This window comes from Phalangium opilio, unplaced genomic scaffold (assembly GCF_054372755.1).
Source record: "Phalangium opilio isolate 3A_F unplaced genomic scaffold, DU_Popi_V2 ptg000329l_1, whole genome shotgun sequence".
Taxonomy (NCBI): Eukaryota; Metazoa; Arthropoda; class Arachnida; order Opiliones; family Phalangiidae; genus Phalangium; species Phalangium opilio.
This window is the reverse complement of record NW_028324226.1, coordinates 1281529-1300844: the sequence shown is the minus strand read 5'-3', so window position 1 is coordinate 1300844 and position 19316 is coordinate 1281529. Positions and strand designations below refer to the sequence as shown.

At 37.2% G+C, this 19316-nt stretch overlaps 1 protein-coding gene across 6 annotated transcripts in view; it reads right to left on the bottom strand.

Annotated features, from left to right (window-relative positions):
• LOC149610206 (latrophilin Cirl-like) overlaps nucleotides 1–19316 on the bottom strand; it is a 331713-nt gene that overhangs the window by 237285 nt on the left and 75112 nt on the right. The gene's annotated exons all lie outside the window — the stretch shown is intronic.

Sequence of the window (19316 nt, the reverse complement as noted above, 5' to 3'; positions counted from 1 at the left end):
GCTTGGTTTTGGAATTTTTAAATTGAGCGCGCTTTACCATGCCACGTGATTAGAGAAAACGGTTGGAGGAAAAACGAGAGAAAGAACAATCTCGCTCTCTGGGATTAAGATTTCAATTTTGAAGAGCGACTTAAAGGTGTAACTTTTACTTCAATTAATCACCTTTCGATATCGCTTCCCGTTCAATTTTCTATTCATTCCTAGGGCGTCTGCTTACAAACTTAAAAAATCAAGTCGGTGCCTTCTCTATCCGGGCATTGATTGATTTTGAAATAAATCTCTCTTTTCAATATTATAGTCCTATAGCCCTTTTTAAAAAGATGCTGGAAGAACTCTATAAGATGGAAGAGGAAGGGAGAGAGAGACGGGATGATTTTAAAACGTTATAAAATATATACAGTATAAGAAACACTCACGTCATATACCTTTCAATCAAGGTATACTACACCAATAAAAATAGATGGTTTTTGGTTTTATAAAATAAAATGTACCAGCAGCCTAAAACGTAAAGCGGGCTACTCAATGGATGTAAAAAATTGAAATTATAAATAAATAAATTCATTTTAAATTTGGTTATTTGTGCTATTTTTGAGCTAGAAAAATAGGTCAAATAAATTGGTTTTAAATTTGGTTATTTTCCTATTTTTGAGCTAGAAAAATAGTTCAATATTTACTACCACTCTGACGAAGATCAAACAGAAGGCGCTTTCACGGAGTATATTTAATTTTAGTAATTTAAGAGCTTGATGAAAGGGGAGCTATAGATGTTATTCAGAAGGGTAAGCAGCAACTTAGGGCTTACAGAAAAAGTATCTTTATAAGATTCTAAACTCAAATAAACCTTAAAATTTACCCTTCTTTCGAAATCGTATTAAAGAGCTCTAGTTGTATGGGGGACGTCGTCGCTTCTTCGTTTAGAGTATTGAGAGAAATTAGGTTACATATCCCGCCATCGGAAAAGCTTTGGGGGAGCCAAGAAGAAGGGTATGTATGTACAAGTCCACGTACATATTCCCCAAAAAAATTAAGTGATAGACGTACAAACTCATATCGAAGAACGGAACCTCGAGTTTCTCAGTTGAAAACAAACATTTCCGTGTACTCAAAAGAGTACTGCAAGCGGGGGTACTAGCTCGCGCAAAATACACACACAGTGAGGGGAATAACCCCACGTAATGAATTTAAGACAGGAAGGCCGAGGCTTAAGCTACGAGAGAGTCGCGGAGAGCCTATAGTCAAAAAGAAGGCTCGGACCCTTTTATGACAACCGGTAAAAGAGAAATTAGGAAAGAAAAGTCAAGCAATTTTGTTCGGATACAATATTTTTACGGTGAAATCGTACCACAGTCAAGGTTATAATTCAGGCTTTCATTTAGTTAGTTGTACCTTTACCAGGGGTAAAAACTAAAGGTGAGATTCATCGAACAAGCTTCCAGATCTGGTTTAATCTCAGAGTAAAAATGCACGGAGGAAACTAATATAGAGAAGCCTACAGCGGTTTTGTCCTTACGCGCCTTTTTGGTAAAACAAATTTAGCCTCTGGGTCCGTCCCTAGTTCAACTCTAAAAGAATTCCAAAACAAATATCGTACGTGTGTGCGCTTTACCCCTCGTTCCTTCAACATCCTATACAAAGAGTTAATCTTTCAACCCCCCATAATGGCCGCCAAGTCGCCTTAGAAGTAAGAATGGAATGAACCAGCCAACCGTCTTCATTCAGTGATAGGGTCATTCCACTGGAGTGTTTACATAACAAATACAAAAGTTTACAGTCGTTTTTTAAGCGGCTTAAACTGAATTTTATGTTTGACTTTCAAAGAGTATAAAGTCTCACCCCTTTAAATTTCCATACGATTCCTGGGCAGCGTACCTCCTAAGCCTCGGCTATAGCGTAGTTAGAGGAGTTAATGTCTTGGTGAATTTAGATGACTTTGTTTTGATTAAAGAGAGCTGGGGTAACATTTAATATGAAAAGTAGCGAAAGGGTTCACTTTTGAACCCCAAGCTCCTTAAATCAAGGCTTTAAACAGCCGGAAAAGAGACACTATCATCCCAACAGAGCTAACCAACCTCACTTGGCATTAATAAAAGTGAAATAACAGGGTCTGTTACCTTAAGGTAAAACTGCCAGGCAATTTCGTTACATCCCTTTTACGGGTAGCGACCTCCCCCTGTTGTTTAAAAGGTTAACTTTAATGAGAGATCGTCGCATCCTCGTATACAAGAATCCCAAACGGAATTGGTAACAAAGACAATGCCACTGCAGTCGCTAAGAAAAGAGTTCAAGGTAGCTTTGTACCTATTACCAATTCCGAGTTGAATAGAAACATAAACGAAACCCCTTTGCTAACTAGATAGAGATACAATTTTGATTTTGTGGCCTCCAAAATACCCCCGCTCCTTTATAGACTGTTTTACAATCGACTATGTATTTAGTTACTTTTGGTTCAAAACGAGAATGCAATGAAAGGGAAGACCACCTCCAATGGAGTCAACTTTTGACTGTAGGGAATTTAAAGATTGGGACTGCATGGGGTAGCTGGTGTTCTAGGTGGATCTCCGTCCATTAATTTGGCGACCATGGCCTGTCATAATGGACTATCAAACGGATGCTTTAAAATTTCCTCTCTCACTCTCTCTTCTGATGCTGCTTCATGCCAGGTTTATACCCTTGGACCGTTCTCGCGCTTCGTCCGGTTCCCGCGAAATTGATTGGTTTTCCGCGCCTCAGCTTCCGCCCATCCCCTCTCCGTGTTCACTTTCCCAAGACGAAAAACATCCCAATTCATTCCGATACCAGTTGAAACGTCCCTGAAGCCAGTATACCCATCATTCAGTTTAGCTTTATGGATAAACACGCGGTATAAGGATGGCATTCCCTTCTGGATCCTCCGGGGGCCCAAAAGCTATAGCTAGTTTTCTGCTTTCCTCTTTTCCACTCTCTCTTTCTCTCCATCAGAACTTGTAGTTCTCTCTCTCTCTCATTCTCTCTTGGTTGACCTCTGGGCAGGGAGTAAGGGGAGGTGGGGTATCTTTTAGTTTTCTATACTACCCTCCTTGATCGCGATTATAAAATTTTGCGGGCAATTTTTATTTTCGGCACCATTATGATGGAGCAGGAAGGAATGGTTCGCGTGTTCGTCGCGGAAACCCATCGCTTATTTTTAGAGCGTGATTGAATACTTGGACCACAATCTTTTGCTGATTGCCGAACAAAAAAAGATAAACGTATACGGACACTGTAACATTAGTACTTCTAAGGATCTTAAAATAGTTGAGGAATCTATACGGAAACGCCCCTTTAGAGTTGGTATTGAGTAGTGTCACCTCGTGTTATTTTGTCATAGACGTCAAGGAAAGAGCTGCTATAGCGTGCTTTTTCATTATTTAATTAATTAATTGGTAGTAGAAACGCTAGTTGCATTAAGCCTAGTTTGAATTTATTTAGTAAATTTCGCGCGCTTTTACAATGCCACGTGTTTTTTGCATACGTTAATATTCCCTAAGCCTTTGTTTATCAATGCCATGTGTTTTTTGCATACGTTATTATCTCTAAGCCTTTGTTTTCGTTTATCAATTCTTAAATCCCGCGCGCGCTTTGACAATCAATTGATAGGAATGTCACGTGATTAGGGGGATAATAATTAATTCTCAAATACCTTATTCAAAATATCCATGGATGCCAAAAGTTTGAATCCAACACATTCTTATTTTTGCTTTAAATAAAAAAAGGCAAACCAAATTGGAAGGAAAAATACAGGGCTGTTTAATCTTATCAGACGGCCAAATTAAGCTGCCAAGATAAAGAGAGGGTGGTATAGGTTTAGTTGCAGTCAGTGTTTTTTAGGGGGTGTACTGATCTGTCATTGTCAATAAGCGTCAAAAATGGATATAGAGGAATTTTTGTTCCTTAGACGATGGCGGGACAACTAGATACAGTTTTAGCACGTTCAAAGGCAGGGCGCTCGTTATTTTTTGGTATAGTTGACTTCCTTTAACTATACACGTATAAGAGGTCTGGGAAATTTTTTTAACAAAGCGATAAAATTGTCAAGGTTAATTTTTAACAAGGTATTCCCAATTTTTATCTTACATAAAATTATACGCAAAATATTTTCCTAAAATTTAAATTATATCTTACTCGAAAATATAACATATATGAAATTTTGCCCTAAGCGAGACTATTAAGTTATAATAGAAGCTAATGATTTACGGATGACCCCTTAATTAGACTAGCACAGGGTTCCCAGCACTTAGTGCACGAAAAATAATAGGTAATATAGGTCTAAAAAGCCAAAATTATATTATATTTATAGCTTCAAAAATGATCAAATTATAGGTTCAAAGTTTCAAACTTATAACGTGTAAAATTTTGAATTATTGGATCCTGCAATATCTCTTACGATACCCACAAATATAAAACTTCCTACAGCCCATATCGTAGTTACGTTCAACACCGCTTGCGTTTGTCTACTCCTTGGTTTACTACCCAAGCTTATGTTTCTAAAAACATTAACTACCAGACACACAGAAATTAAATCATGCTTAAATATTAACACACTTACTATAAAATCAGATGGTACTCCATCACATGAAATACCTCTCAAAGTTGTAACTTATCATTATATTATAACAAAATAAAAGGAAGAAACTGGCAAAAAATACTCAAACTACTTGGTGAAACTATTAAGTAATTAAAATTAACCAAAAATAGAGTTAAATAAATCAAATCGCTCCCAATTTTCCTTGACAAAATTGACGAGCGTCTCTCGCCGAAGTCGAACATTTATAATCGTTCATTAAACTACGGTTGCCTAGCAACCAGAAAATGATTGGTCAATTACAGCTCTCTCTCTAGTTGTATAGCGTTATAACAATAAGGTCAAAACCAGAATAAAAATAAATTTCTTTTTTAAGGCGCTAATTTCGAATGTTTTAAAATGAGAAAAACATAAATTTAAATGTTTTTCTTCTTTAAATATGGAAAATTTTTAATGGTTAAAAAATAGCTCTAATATATGATTTTAGTATCAATATTATCAAAGTTTTTCTAGCTTGAGGCAACCCTTGCAGATAGTGTTTTTCTAACCAACATAACCATTGGGAACCTTGCTAGTATTGTCTTTCAGTTTCTAAGTTAAGTTTAAAGGGTCATCCGTAAAACACAACAATCATAACAGTGTCCCTTAGGGCAAAAAGTCTTAAAATCACATTTTCAACTCAAATTGATTTCCCATAGAACCCGCGGTACTTCGATCCAACCACCCAATATTTTTCCAACACCTTGTACAAAGTTAAATTTTTCATAAAAACAACACAATTTTCTTCCCATACGAACGAATCACGTTTTCGAAAACATTTTATACTCGGCTAGTTAGTAAAAGAAGTCCATGAAAAACAGCCCAAGTTAATGGAAGTAGGGAAAAGCTTTAATAGACGATTCATTTTTGGTTATTTTTCCCTAGCTCAAACCTAAACCCCCTAAGTACGCTTTACATCCTATTTTGCGAAGGGGTTGCGCTTACGTAGAAGATGAATCTATGTACACGAAGGTCTATTTTTAATGGTATCTCATAAACAGAAGCTTATCAGACAGTTTTTGGGCCCGCCAAGAGTGTAAGGCCTAACGTCAACCATATCTCCTACGTATTTTCTTTTTTTTATTTAGAAAGTTCCCTTAATCTAGTTAATGGGCAGACTATATATTTTTTTATGTTTTCGAATCTACACGAAACGTATGTACTTACGTATATCCACCCTTAATGTAATACGAGAGACGAAATGGTTGAGGTATTAAAATCTACAAAGATCAAGATTGAAGAAAGATTAAAAGTAAATGGTTGGTGCGTGCAGTGCTTAACCATTTTATCTATTAAATTTTCGGGATCTCGTGCGGTTAATCTTTCTCTCTAGCGCGCGCTTAGGGTTAAGTTTAATCGATCAACGTGATGAATGCCGACAGTTGCGCGTCCAACTGGAATTTTCAGGGGGCTCTTAGAAATTACGCCATTTTCGTTAATCTCAGCCCACCCATTCCAACCAACATCATATAACTTTTATTGCAAGAATTGGACGAAAGATTCGTGAACTTTGGGACACCATGATCCTGGATTTACAAGAGATACGAGGCAATGCTTTCAGTATGTCATAGTCCAACTTCTTGCTTTTCCAACAGTACAAAATACTAGGGATTAAAACAATAAGGACTCGAGGAAATAAGCATTTTAAAATAAAGTTGGCAATTATTTTACGTCCGCGATCCGCACCCCGAAATTGCTTATTGACTTTGGAGTGTTATTATTTTGGTTTCATATGGGATACAAGGAAATTATTTGAGTATGCTATAGCCCTAATCCTTTCCTTTACAATGATATTAAATACTTGGAGTTACAACAATCAGGGCCTGTTTATAATCATCCTCTCCATAGGATTATTAACATGGACCACTTTACATGTCACCTTTCAACCCTGGTTGTAAAAGAGATCCGGGAAAGTCCTTCGAGTATGTTAAAGCCCTAATTCTCCCCTTTACAATTATACTAATTACTTGGGGTTGCATCAATCAGGGCCCGAGTAATTAAGCAAAATGTTCATAATCATCCTCTCCATAGGATTAACACGGACTTTTTTACACGTCACCTTTCAACCCTGGTTGTAAAAGAGATACGGGAAAGTCCTTTCAGTATGTTAAAGCCCTAATTCTCCCCTTTATAATTATACTAAATACTTGGGAGTTCTATTAAACAGGTCTTGGAAAATAACCAAACTGGTGGTATACACTAGTTAGTAGATCAGTAAAAATTGCATGGTGGTGAAAAAACTGGTTAACCAAGCAGGGGGGGGGGGTGAAGAATAACTGTTCACGCAATGTAAAAGCCCTTTCGTTATCGATAAGAAAAAGTCTGGAAGATATTTGGGGATGATTTTACTAAAGGTCTACCACCTATTTAACCTTATTTTCAAAAAGGGTTATAGTTAGACCAGCAGCTTCTTATAAAACTTTATAGCCCTAGAAATTTCAAGAATGTTAAGCCTAATTAGGGGATATTTCCAGCGATCTAATTTATTTTACGATTCGCGTGTGTATTTTATCTGATAAGTGTAGGATGGACTGTATATACCTCCCAAATTTAATTAGATTTTATTTTATGGACCATATCCTTTCGTAAAACTGCATTTCAAGATCAAGATTTTTGTATTAATGGCTAAAGATTTCATAAAATACTTGAAATTAGACACGGGGGGTAGGAGATACCCAATGAAAAAAGATATAATAATGATAAGCCTTGGCGTAATTATATCATAAGAAAGTACCGCATTTCTTAATTAATTAGAATCATGTCTAATTAATTTTGCATCATTAATTAGAGAATTTTCGCGTGCGTAATTGAATTAAAATAAACGGGATATCATATTATGTTTTCAAGCGAGTATTTTTAAATTTACTCTAGCAATAATTTGAATAATTAATGAAGATTTAATTAGCTAACCGAATTAATTATCTTTTCGTATATACAGTACGCTTATAGCTATAGTCCTTAATCTGTCATGCGATTTTATGATTTATAAAATACAGAAACTCCTTAGCCGGAAGAAATTTATCTAATTTAAAAGACAAAACGTTACACTTTTAATAATAAATTAATCGGGTTCATTTTCTCGAAAATTATAAAGGATGAAACGTAAATTTCTATGCGGGTTTTGTAGGCAGGGCTTAAGTAATACCCGTCAGGCGTCATAATTCTGACGTCTTCTTAACTGCGATTTCATTGGTTGGTATCAACGCCAGTTCCTAGGCGCGCGCAAGTCAGCGAAAAAAATTATTCGTGAGGTGAAATTCGTCACGCATAATGATTAGTCTAGCTCCTCCCACAAAATCCGCCTAGATAAGTTGAGAAAATGATTACACAATTATTCCTAGTGGCTGTAAGTATTCCTGGTCATACCGATTATTTTACAGCAACATTTTACTTTTATTAAATAAAGTATTTAATTTAATAAATGTATTTTTATAATAACTATCAGCCCCTCTGCAAAGATTAAGAGATTTGCCGGAAATAAATAAAACTGCAACCATATTTTGATATTCAATTTCAAATAACATCCATTAAATAAACATCAACGAAAAATTGTAGACCTAGCTTTTAGACTAAGTATAAATCTATAATTCGTTGTTACATCCGTTATTTAGTTTGAAAGGAAAGGCTGAAGCGCAAGGATATAAAGCGTTAAATCTCGTAAGATTAAAAATAGTCCGGTTGAATAAAACAGACCTATAAATGATAAATTTCTTAAAACCACCAAAAAAATCCTAGAAATTCTCTTATAATTCACCTAGAAAAAACGGATAGATGGGAGAAATTTATATCGGATCCCGATGGAGAAACTAACAAAAAACCGGTTAAAATCCATCACAAACTCCATAAATAATTCCAGTGAAAAACATTTTTTCAGAAAAAAATAAAGTTTTCCGTTCCAATACTGAGAAAACTCTTTTTAGAAGTTATGGTGGAGTGATACTCCAACTTGAGATACGTAACAAAAAGCATTTCGATGAAAACAAACACATTAATGTACTTTAAGTGGAGTTATTTTCATATTTTAAACAATATAACTTTTCGCAATAGACCGACCATTTTCAAAAGAGGGGTCTCGCAGTTAGGGCTTCAAAGTTACCAACCAATCTTTCGCCAAAGCTATTTCTAGTGTCTTTGTAGTCCACATACCAAAGAAAACAAGGTGGCAAACACTAGACAGGTACTGTTTACCCACAAACTATAATAACAAAAAGGAATACACTTCCAATTATAAACTTCAGGTTATAACATGCATTCAGGTATCTGCAATATGTTTATTTGGAATTTCTCCATTCCCGTTTTGGGAGAGAACCCCTTATCACGTGTCACGAGGTAGGTAAAGGAGCGTAAAGATATTTGCAACTGATTCGAGGGATGCTGGATGTTGACCTATGCCCCCTCTAAACACGGGCGGATGACTACACATATTGCTGGTTGGCAAATAGCGCCATCCTGGTTTGACTCCCTCTCTCTCTCTAAAAGAGATGGGTATATAGATGAGATACCAGGAGAAAGATTGGACCACCGTTTGATGTAAGGACCAAGATGAAAGATAGAGAAGATGAAGAAAATAAAAAAATATGAAGAGACGTTGGGGTTGGGATAGGTTTACGTCAACGAGAAAATGTCAAATGCCCGAAGAATTTCAAAGAAAAATAAAATAAAATTTTGCTCGTATAAATCGAAAATACGCCGTTGCATGGCTGCCAAAGTTCGAGAGGATCATAAATACACACCGAGAAAGAGAGTAAATAGTCTCGAAAAAGTAAGAATATGTCCTGCGATGTCCATAAATACAGATTGCCTCATATGAATAATATAATATTGCATTAGTTGTTTACAAATGTAAATAACATTTTCAACTTCTAAAAGCCCCTTCAGACTATATTTAAATCATACATTCACGTTGGTTAAGTCGTGTCGCTCGCTTAATTAGACACGTGACAGCGACTACGTAAAATATTCGCGGGTTTAGTTTGAAAGATTTAGTGTCGTCGGGCTGCTGCACTGTCGAGATGGCACCACCTCGTTAGCGCCTTTTCTTTAGCCATAACTGACTCGATCATGTCTTACAGACGCGAAATCGAGTGAGCTATGTACGCATTAGCAGACGATATTTGAAACTTTACAGTATTCTTGGCACGGTATTTGCCATTTTGGATAGATGAGGATATCCAAAAGTCTTGGTTCAAAAATGCGACTCGTTTTAAGTCGTCTGCTATAGCGTCTGAACATGGCAATGAATGTACCGATGAGACCGACGAAAACAATTAACGTCAGATTTCTTCTAGTCTGAATGGGCCTTAATAGGTCTATTTTTGAATAAAGTTCAGGCGCGAGAAGTAAACTGCATTACAATATAAATTAATTAAATATATGAACAGGTGAACTTGTAAAAGATGCCTATTATAGCTCCTTAAGAATTCCATTGGGGTTTCATAATATAATCTACAGGGAGCAGGGAAGGTTAAAAGAATGCGTATTCTATCCAATACATTGCCAATGAATACGGTAAATCATATAGTAACATAGTAACACCACAGGCATAAAGGAGGGTGCCTTCTCGAATGTTATCTCATTTTTGCACCCATGGACATTCAACCAGGAACCAAGGGAACTCGAACTACAATGGGATTTTCACCCCTACAATGTCGCGTTATATTATCAAGAATGCATTGTAATACATCCATGAATAAATATACTTTACCTCTTATAGGTTAGAGTTTCATAGTATAATTGATTTAATTCCTTGCTACGACCATTTCAACATAAATTCGTGCGCTTGTATTGCTGCCTTTGAGTAATACATCTCGCTCGTGCGTAGATTTGTACTATCAAAGGCGGGATAAATGTCACTATGGGTTTTATTAAAAAGGGTACATGCGATTGAACACCCCACCACCATGTCCGCTATACAGGGTGTTTCAAAAACGAGTAGTAGGACCGACAGTGAGTTTTTGAGTTGATAATGCAACTTCTATTACATTTTGCCCTATAGATGCCACTGTTTAAAAGTTGATTGGACAGTGTTTCGAGGGTGACCCCTTGATTAAATTAGAAATAATTATCTTTCATTCTTAGTTAAATATAAGGGGTCATCCGTAAAACACTTTAAACATAACTTGTAAACAGTGGAAATTAGGGCTAAAGTTCGTGAAAGTTGTCATTTTCGACTCAAAATTGATTTCCCATAGAACCATAACACTATACTTCCGTTCATCCACCCTCTTTGGAACACCCTGTATAAAGGCGCCCGAGGAGACATTTCGGTACTAGTGCTGTTGGAACGACTTTGGGTTAGAATACGAGACGAACCGTGAAATTTGTTCCTTCTACGACGACGCTATGGCCCATAACTAAAGCCGCCCCAACCACACCACGGTGGTAAGATAGATAAAAAATATATTATGGACGAAAAAGGACACACTTGTCCGAGGGTTGAAGGGACGAGGTGATTCGTTTTGACGTACGAGACCCAGGGCCTCTCATAACCGTGACAAAATGAAACCCCCCAAAAAAACCTCTTGAACCGAAATCGTCGCCGGAAAGAATATGAAAAACGTAACGAATTGGTAAAAATATGCCACGACATTGCGACTTGTCAAGTCTTGGATGAAATAAAAAATTATTTTAATAATTTACAAAATTGACGTAGGACACGCGCGACAAATGACCTTCATTTGACCTTGCAGTGGGTGGGGCATGGTAAAGATAGAGTTAATGTCCGAATTATCCACTTGAAGAAATCTAATAGGTTTCTTAAACCAGGGGACCCATCAAGATCTAATTAATTCTGCTAGGATATAAATCCCTAAATGTCAGGAACACATCTTCTCGACCCTTGACTCATTCCCCTTCTTCTCCCTTACCGGAAACTTACGGAGTTAGACGGACGATGCGTGGTGGTGCGGAGAAGAAAACTCTATTCGTGTACATACAGGGTGTTTCTTACAAGCCTGCCATAAAATAAAGGGTGTTTAATTAGGGTCAAACTGAGTGGAAAGTGTAGAGGAACATTTAGTACGGAGATATGAGCTACCAAACATTGATTGACCTCCCCCCCCCCCCCGATATGTCTTACTCCACATGTGTGACTATTTCCTTCTTTTGGGACCCAAAGAAAACATGCACTCTTTCATTTATGGCATACTTAATCAGAAACACCTTGTACAAGCTAAAGGCACCTTATCCTCTTAGCTATATACATACCCATGGTGAATGCAATGCATTCTGGGATTCTTAGTTTGCTAAGGAAAAGCTTAAACTCTGTTGCATCTACAGCAAGATAAACAGAAGAACGGGATGACGGTGTATAGAAGATTTTTGCTACATTAGGTTCGTTGCTACTAATCTAAGCCGGAAAAAAGTAAACTTAAGCAACGTAACGTAAGGACGGTATACGGACAAACTCGAGCGTATATCGACTCTCAATACCGAAAAAGAAAAAAAAAACATCACTAAGATTGATAAAGAAGTACATAAACGGAAGTAAATTATTGCCATCGGACCTGATAATTAATCAAAAGGAAATCTAATCTAGAGATAAATCTCAACTGATACTTTCTTATACCATCAAGAGAAAACGAGAGAGTGGCTCTCACTAGAAGCATATAATACTTCTCTTCGAGAGAAGTGTACCACAAAATGATTCTTCCCAACTTCAAAACATTTCGATCAAGGTTACTAAACCGAATCACATACGCGATAAAAAGTTCCCTCAACATTACTCTATTAGCGCTTAACTCTTTGCCAAGGCGCATGCGCTTGTGGATGGATTTTTATCCCACGCCAAGACAATCAAGATTTGTGGGTTGATTGCTGAGAATTTAGTACCAAACAGTTATAGAATTAGAATTCACCCTAGCACGGTGCGATGCACATCTTAAGTTTGACGAGCAGGAGAGCAAACAAAAAGGGTTGAGCCTGGGAAAAATCACGTTACACAACTGAAGTATTAAGAGGTTACAGAGTGTCATACTTCTTCTATTATCCTCTTTTGCTCTTATAAATGGAGAGACAGCGAAAAAAAGAAGCGAAAATATTATCGAAAATTAATGAAGTGGGATTAAATTGCGGCTAATTAAACGCCTCCATTAAAAATCACTCATTCGGAATAAATCGTTATAATGCACCGTCAGTTTAAATTTATTTCATCGGTTTCTAATAATATTGCAATGGGATTTTAGTTGTAGACTTAACTAGCCTTTGACCCCCAAGAAGAACGTCAGACTAAAAAACATATCTTAGGGATTGGTTAAATACTGTATTATTTATCAAAGAGGGCCATCGAGACGTCGATGTTCGAAAATACGAACTGGTACACGTGATATTTGGCGTCGAATTGAAGACGCTCTAACAAAAAACCCCTGGCGCAGTATTTCGAGACATTCGAGTGTAAAATATTTTTTCTTTTGCTCACTGAAGATTTCTGGGAGAGATTATCCCTTTGTTAACTTGTCGTCAAAGTTGAGTATTTTTTTGGGGCAAAAATATTTTGTCACATTAAACTCACTTAAGACGATACTAGGGTACATCTCCAGTTCCTTTCTATACGACCTCATCCGTTTAAGAATTTTTCCTATTGACCAGGTACAGATTAAAGACAGGATAAAAGCATCGAGGGGACCCCTATATAACCCATGGTACCCACCCCCAGTAGGAACAGATGCCAGGCAGCGTTATAGGGGATGTTATGGTACTGACCTACGTCGTATATTGCGGGACCTTTTTTTGAAAAATCAGTATTTTACTTGGCTGAACAAGATATTTCAAAATAAGTTTCTTCTTGCAGTCTGCGCAGATATCCAGACAGAAAAATTATGAAAGGGGGGGGGGTAAGGTTGGTAAGGTATCGTAATAAAGACATCAATATATACGAGAAGAAGGGACCATTAGATCAATTGTGCCGCGCTTTACCTCGACTCAGTATTATGAACGCCTTTACCAAGACCATGGTCACTGAAATCAAAGCTATTCTTTACTAAGGGTTGATGTCTTAAGCAGGGACAAGTTACGTGGTAAATATGGTCTTGGTACCATGGGGGAATAGAACGAAGGGCCATCAAGGTCCCCATACCCCATAATACCGGTGCCAGGTGGAGAGCATTTTCGCGCCACATTTTGCTATAGCCCCATAGAATTCTGGACGACGAAGAAGGGTCCTTTGTGTCGTCACCTTCCTAGCTCCTAAGGGAGCCAACGCGGTCAAAAGAAAAAAAAATAAAGATGTCTATAGCTACCTGGATGTGTAGAGTTGTAGACCAAGGTGAGAATGATACCAAGTTTCCCCCCGTGCAACGTCTTTTATATCAAAGATATCTCTCTTGGAGCAGACCCCGCAAAAGGAGGATGGTTACCAAATGCTTTAAGGTAATGGGGCATCACCCCTCTAAGAGACGCTAAGGCAAAGAGCCATCAACTACAGTAAGGACCCTTGCATTTTTCAAAGAAAGGCGTACAGTACCCCATCTACTACTGTTTAGTCGCGTGATATCACCAAGTTCGTATTTTCATAGCGTGAATTGTTTGTCGTTGACCAGGAAGTGTACTTGAATAAATAAAAATTCAAATACTTACTTAATAATTCAGAACTTAATTCCCTGGGCAGTACGAGTAATTCTTCACTATTACCTTATCCATAAAAGGTACGCAAATAAATTATTTATGAGCTAAAGCTTTTAGGAAGAACTTGGGACATTTGAAATTGCCTGCGACAGATGTTAAAAAATCCTGCTTTTATTTTTTTTTCTTTGAATGCATCTTTGGAGAGTTTGTTTTTATAATGGCTAAGGATGTCAGAAGAAACAGAATGAATAGAGTGCCCGTTCAATGTTAACAAGTTAAAATTCCCCGCATATTCACCTGTCGCAACATTTATTCCTCTTTTTTTTTGGTTTAACAAAAATGAGTAAGGCCTCTTTTTGCAACAAAAAATGGTGCCCTAATTCGTTTCAAACTTAGCTGGCAGTAAAGTCTGTACGGATTCTGTATTCCTATAGATCTACTTTTTTTGTCGCGTTAACTTTTGAAGAGGGCGCCTTTCTCGCTCGCGCAATTTGCATTTCAAAAGGTTGAAAAGCTAAATTTTATTCCCTTAGGGCGCGAATTTTCTCTCTCCCAACATATATATTTGGAGCGCGCGATTTGTCCAACAATATACCCCATAATTCAGCCTTTAAAGTACTAAATTCTTCAGTACAATTTATGTTAAATTCAAGCCTTTCCAAGACTGAATTTATCATACTCGCACGTGCTAAGGCACAAAAGAAAGCGCGCCTTTTCAAGCCTCGTGACGAAATAGAAGCCAACTACTACTATAGCTACCTCGTGAATTTTCCCGCAATTTTGTAGATTGTAAAATAGAATATATTAATGAGAAGAATTACCTATTCTAATATTGAAGTTTACTCCATAGCAAACTCTTGTTTACTCGGGTACATTGTTTATACAACAGAGGAGAGCTTAATTAGGCTTTATTTACATAATAATTTATGTAAGGTTGAGTTAAAAGGCTTAAAAGTTTCTTCCGAGGTGCTTCCTTAACAATTTCTTCGCAAAGTTTTGTAATTGTGATACATACGTAGGAGAGGAGTTAGTTATGCCTACGTTTTAGATATAATCCTGGGAATAGTGCCCATCATTTGGCATCCATTATTGATAGAGTACAAATGCATTATGTCTGCCTAGAGTCATACATTCTGGAGAAGAGAGAGAGAGAGATTCCCCCTATAGACCCCGAAATCAAAATTACGGATCAATGACTTCCTATATATTATAGAAAACTGGGGGTTTGAAGGCCCCTCGTGTCTAAGTCGGCAGATCCGGACTTGAGGGAGAACAGGGGCAGAATACCCAACTCCATCTACCTGAATTTTGACGAAGATATTATTATTAGATGAAGAACCAAACCCTATCACCAAAACGCATGCATAGGCTACTATTTCATACTATGGTATTTTTAGAAGTTAATAAATTAAAGTGTGTGGCTATTTCCTTGTTTTAGGGGCCAATCAATGCTTGGGAGCCATGATATCCCCGTAACATTATATTGACACTTTCCACTCAGTTTGACCCTAAAGAACGTACCCTTTAACTTATGGCAGACTTATCAGAAACACACTGTATAGTTAAATTCCAAATACAACTATCATTTACATCAATATTATGCTCTTCTATCATAGCTCCTTGCGAGCACAATGAACAAATCTGGAATTATTTATGACGCTATTTTTGATATAAAAAAATAGAATTCCAGAAAAGGTACGTCGATCGCTGCAGGAAACTACTTATTCCCAAAAACACATTTTATTTCGGAGAAACAGTATTTCGTTTTCGTAGACGCGTACGAATACGATCAAAGTTATCTCTCGCATAAGAGAGAAAGTAGTTCCGCGACTATTTACGAAACTATGGTCGAGTTTAATAATTCAAGGTTGTTATACCAGGAAATATGATCTACATTAACGTATTAATGCATGAACGAGGTTCAAAAGGCTTCACCTTTTACCTTCAAAGAGATTTAAAAATAACACAACGTAACAAGCCATTAGGATCTATTAGTCGGAAACATCATGAATATTTAGAAGGCTTTTAAAATATCCATAGATTTTAAGGTATTCTATAACGCGGTTCTTAATACGAAACAAATTAATTCGAAATAACATGTAGACTACTCTATTTAGATTACATTGAAATTATATATTTATTCCTTCGATTTAATATACTTTAGTTTGAATTAATATAATGAAAGGGCTAAAAGCATTATTAACATCATCGCAATAAGTCAGCCATATTTTAACCACGTGACCTTAAGAAGAAACTCCGAGGGGAAGCTCACGTACAAACAAGTTAAAAATGATGCGCCATTTTGAGGGAAACTGCGAGAACGTTGTTCCTAACTTTAATAAATTAATTCTTTGGGCGCTGAAGAAAGGCGGAAAGTAACCCAGCCCGAAAAGGTCTATGAAATGAGAAAGGGCAATACAGCTTATGGTTGCTACAACCTGACATATAGTTCCTGCTCAAAAACTATATAAGAATGGTATCATGATGACATCTTTATAAATTCTATTATCGCAACAACAATAACAATTTCCTTAGCTATCCTCGAAAGAGACAGAGGTTAAAAGTCAAAGTTAGTTTACAACCGAATTAATATATTTATATATTTAACCCCTTGGCGTTTGAATTTTCAAGAGATAATTCTAAAATAACAACGAGAATTAATTCATTACTCAAAGGAATATATAATAACGTTAACAAAGAACTAGCGGGGAGCATATTCTAGTGAATTCCACCATTTCATCCGGAATTCAAACAGAGAATTTCCGGGTTTTCAAAGATCAACAGTCTTCATTTAATCCCATTAAAATGTTTCCGAATAAATTTCCAAAGAGATTAGTCCCTCTTCCTCTCCTCTCACCATCCTCTCGTTCTCATCCTTTCCCGCCTTTTAACAAATTTAGAGCGCACCAAAAAGAAAACTCCAAACTTTAGAACAAAAGCTATATCTAGGCTTTATTCCATTCAGAACTTCGAAATGTTATTCTTAATCCGCCAGGGGCTCCTACCCCCTGCACCAAACACTCATCCCCTTCTCATAGTGTATTTCAAACACGCTTCAATAAACCCCCCAGTCACGTGGTTTGTATAGCCAACTACTTTCTGTGTCATGGAAAAAGAAAAACCTAGCCAGATAGCACCCAACACCTTCCTAGAAACTTATTGAGGCTTGTATTGAAATGGATTTCTATTCAAAATTATATATCGCAGGAAAGGTACCCGGCGTTGAATGTTAAATGTTTTGTTACTTTTTAGTCCGCCATTTTGAAAGATGGCGGCGGCAACCCCAATGGCCATAAAGCAGCGTCTATACGATATCAACCAGTATCAAAGTTTTTCTGAAATCAGTTGGAACGCGACTAAGTTATTCCGCAAAGATGATTTTCCTTTTTTTCACGTTTTTGGCCGCCATTTTTCAAGATGGCGCCGGATTGGAAAAATCTTTCTCAGTGCGTGCCTATTATTTAAGAGCCAGGTCCCTGAAAATTTTCAGATTTCTAGGTCAAACGGTTTGGGCTGCACGTTGTATATTAGTCAGTCATTGAATATTTTTACTTATATAGATAAGATGGTGAAGGGCAAATTTCCGAAATAGTCCCTAAGTATCTCATCTACAATACGGTTTCGCAAAGAGGCGAAATTTAGTATTAAAGGCGAAGCTGACATTATTGAGGAGGGCTATGATCTGACGTCGTTCTACTTGGAGGGATGGGGAAGGAAGAGAGAGAGAGAGAGAGGGTGGTAAACCTGATTTAGAAGCCGCGGGGAATGTCAACCCAAAGACGTCCAAGGAGAGGTTACGCCTGGGATATTGGTTTAGAAGTGCAAGGGGGTCGGACATTCGTTAATTTAATTTAAGTTTGGATTTGGAAAAATATTGAAATTGGAGATGGTTGGTTATATATTTATAAGATATCCAACCCCTCGTGAAAATGTGTGAGACGGACATAGAGACCTGTTGTGCTTGAAGTTTGGTTTGGTTCGCCTAGCTGCCCGGCTTCAATGAAGAGAAGGAAAGGAATAGTGCGTACCGGGAATGCCAAATTTACAAAACACAGGGGCTTAAATAGGCAGGCAGGCGGTCATCCTCTAGAGCATCTCGAAATATCGGCAGAAAGAGGAGGATTCTCTGTTGGGAATACCAACTAACTCGAACCAAAGACCATAACTTGGCTAAGGGTAGACTATAGTTCGCTGGGTAAAGCTTAAGGAATTCTAAACCTTCCCCGAAGCTATAGGACTCCCTTCTATATTTAACTCGATCCCGTGACACTGGCAACCAATAGGAGTCAAAATTAGACCAATACGTCACTGTCAATCAATCCATCCTATGGATTGTCACGTGGATCCACCATTCGACATTATTAGATATTCTCTCTCTCTCCTGATCCTGATCACTCTGGAATTTTCCAAGTTACTTCTGAAGAATCTAACAACTATAAAGTTGGTCAAACTTTTATGGATAATGCGAACTAAATCTCTTTATACAAAATAGTTTTGGGATAGGAGAGAGCTATAGGCTAGCCCATTGAATTCCAAATATAAAACAAAAGTTTCGAAACCATCTATGCATCCATAAATACAGGGATCACGGAAAAATAGAGGATCTTCAGATATAAACATCTTAGCCATTTTTCTTTTACTTTTAAAGAAATGGGTCGGTAGGGCTTTGAATTTTAAACACAAGTAACATTTAACTTTCCATGAAAATGTTTTCAAAGAGATATTGATGGGATATTACGAAGACTATACCATGAATAAACAGGGTGTTTCTGACAAGTCTGCCATAAATTGAAGGGTGTGTTCTTTGGGTCAAACTGAGTGGAAAGTTTCCAAGAACATGGGGTTAACAACATTTAGCCGCGGAGCTTCGGGAGCCCACATCTCCTTAATTAAATGTTGTCAAAACAATGAAGTTCGACTTCGATACTTTGCTCGTCGTTTAACCCAAAGAACACACCCTCTAATTAATGGAAGACTATCAGAAACACCTTGTATTTGAACTCCATGAGGGTACTTCCCATGGACATCAGATCTCATAAAGGCAACAATTCCCGCAATTGCACAGTTATGGATCCCTATACCAATCTGTGGAATTAGGGCAGAGTCAAAAAAATTTATGGTTTAAAACAGTCACGACTTAAGAATCCGCAAAATTAACGCTTTATTGGATTTATAT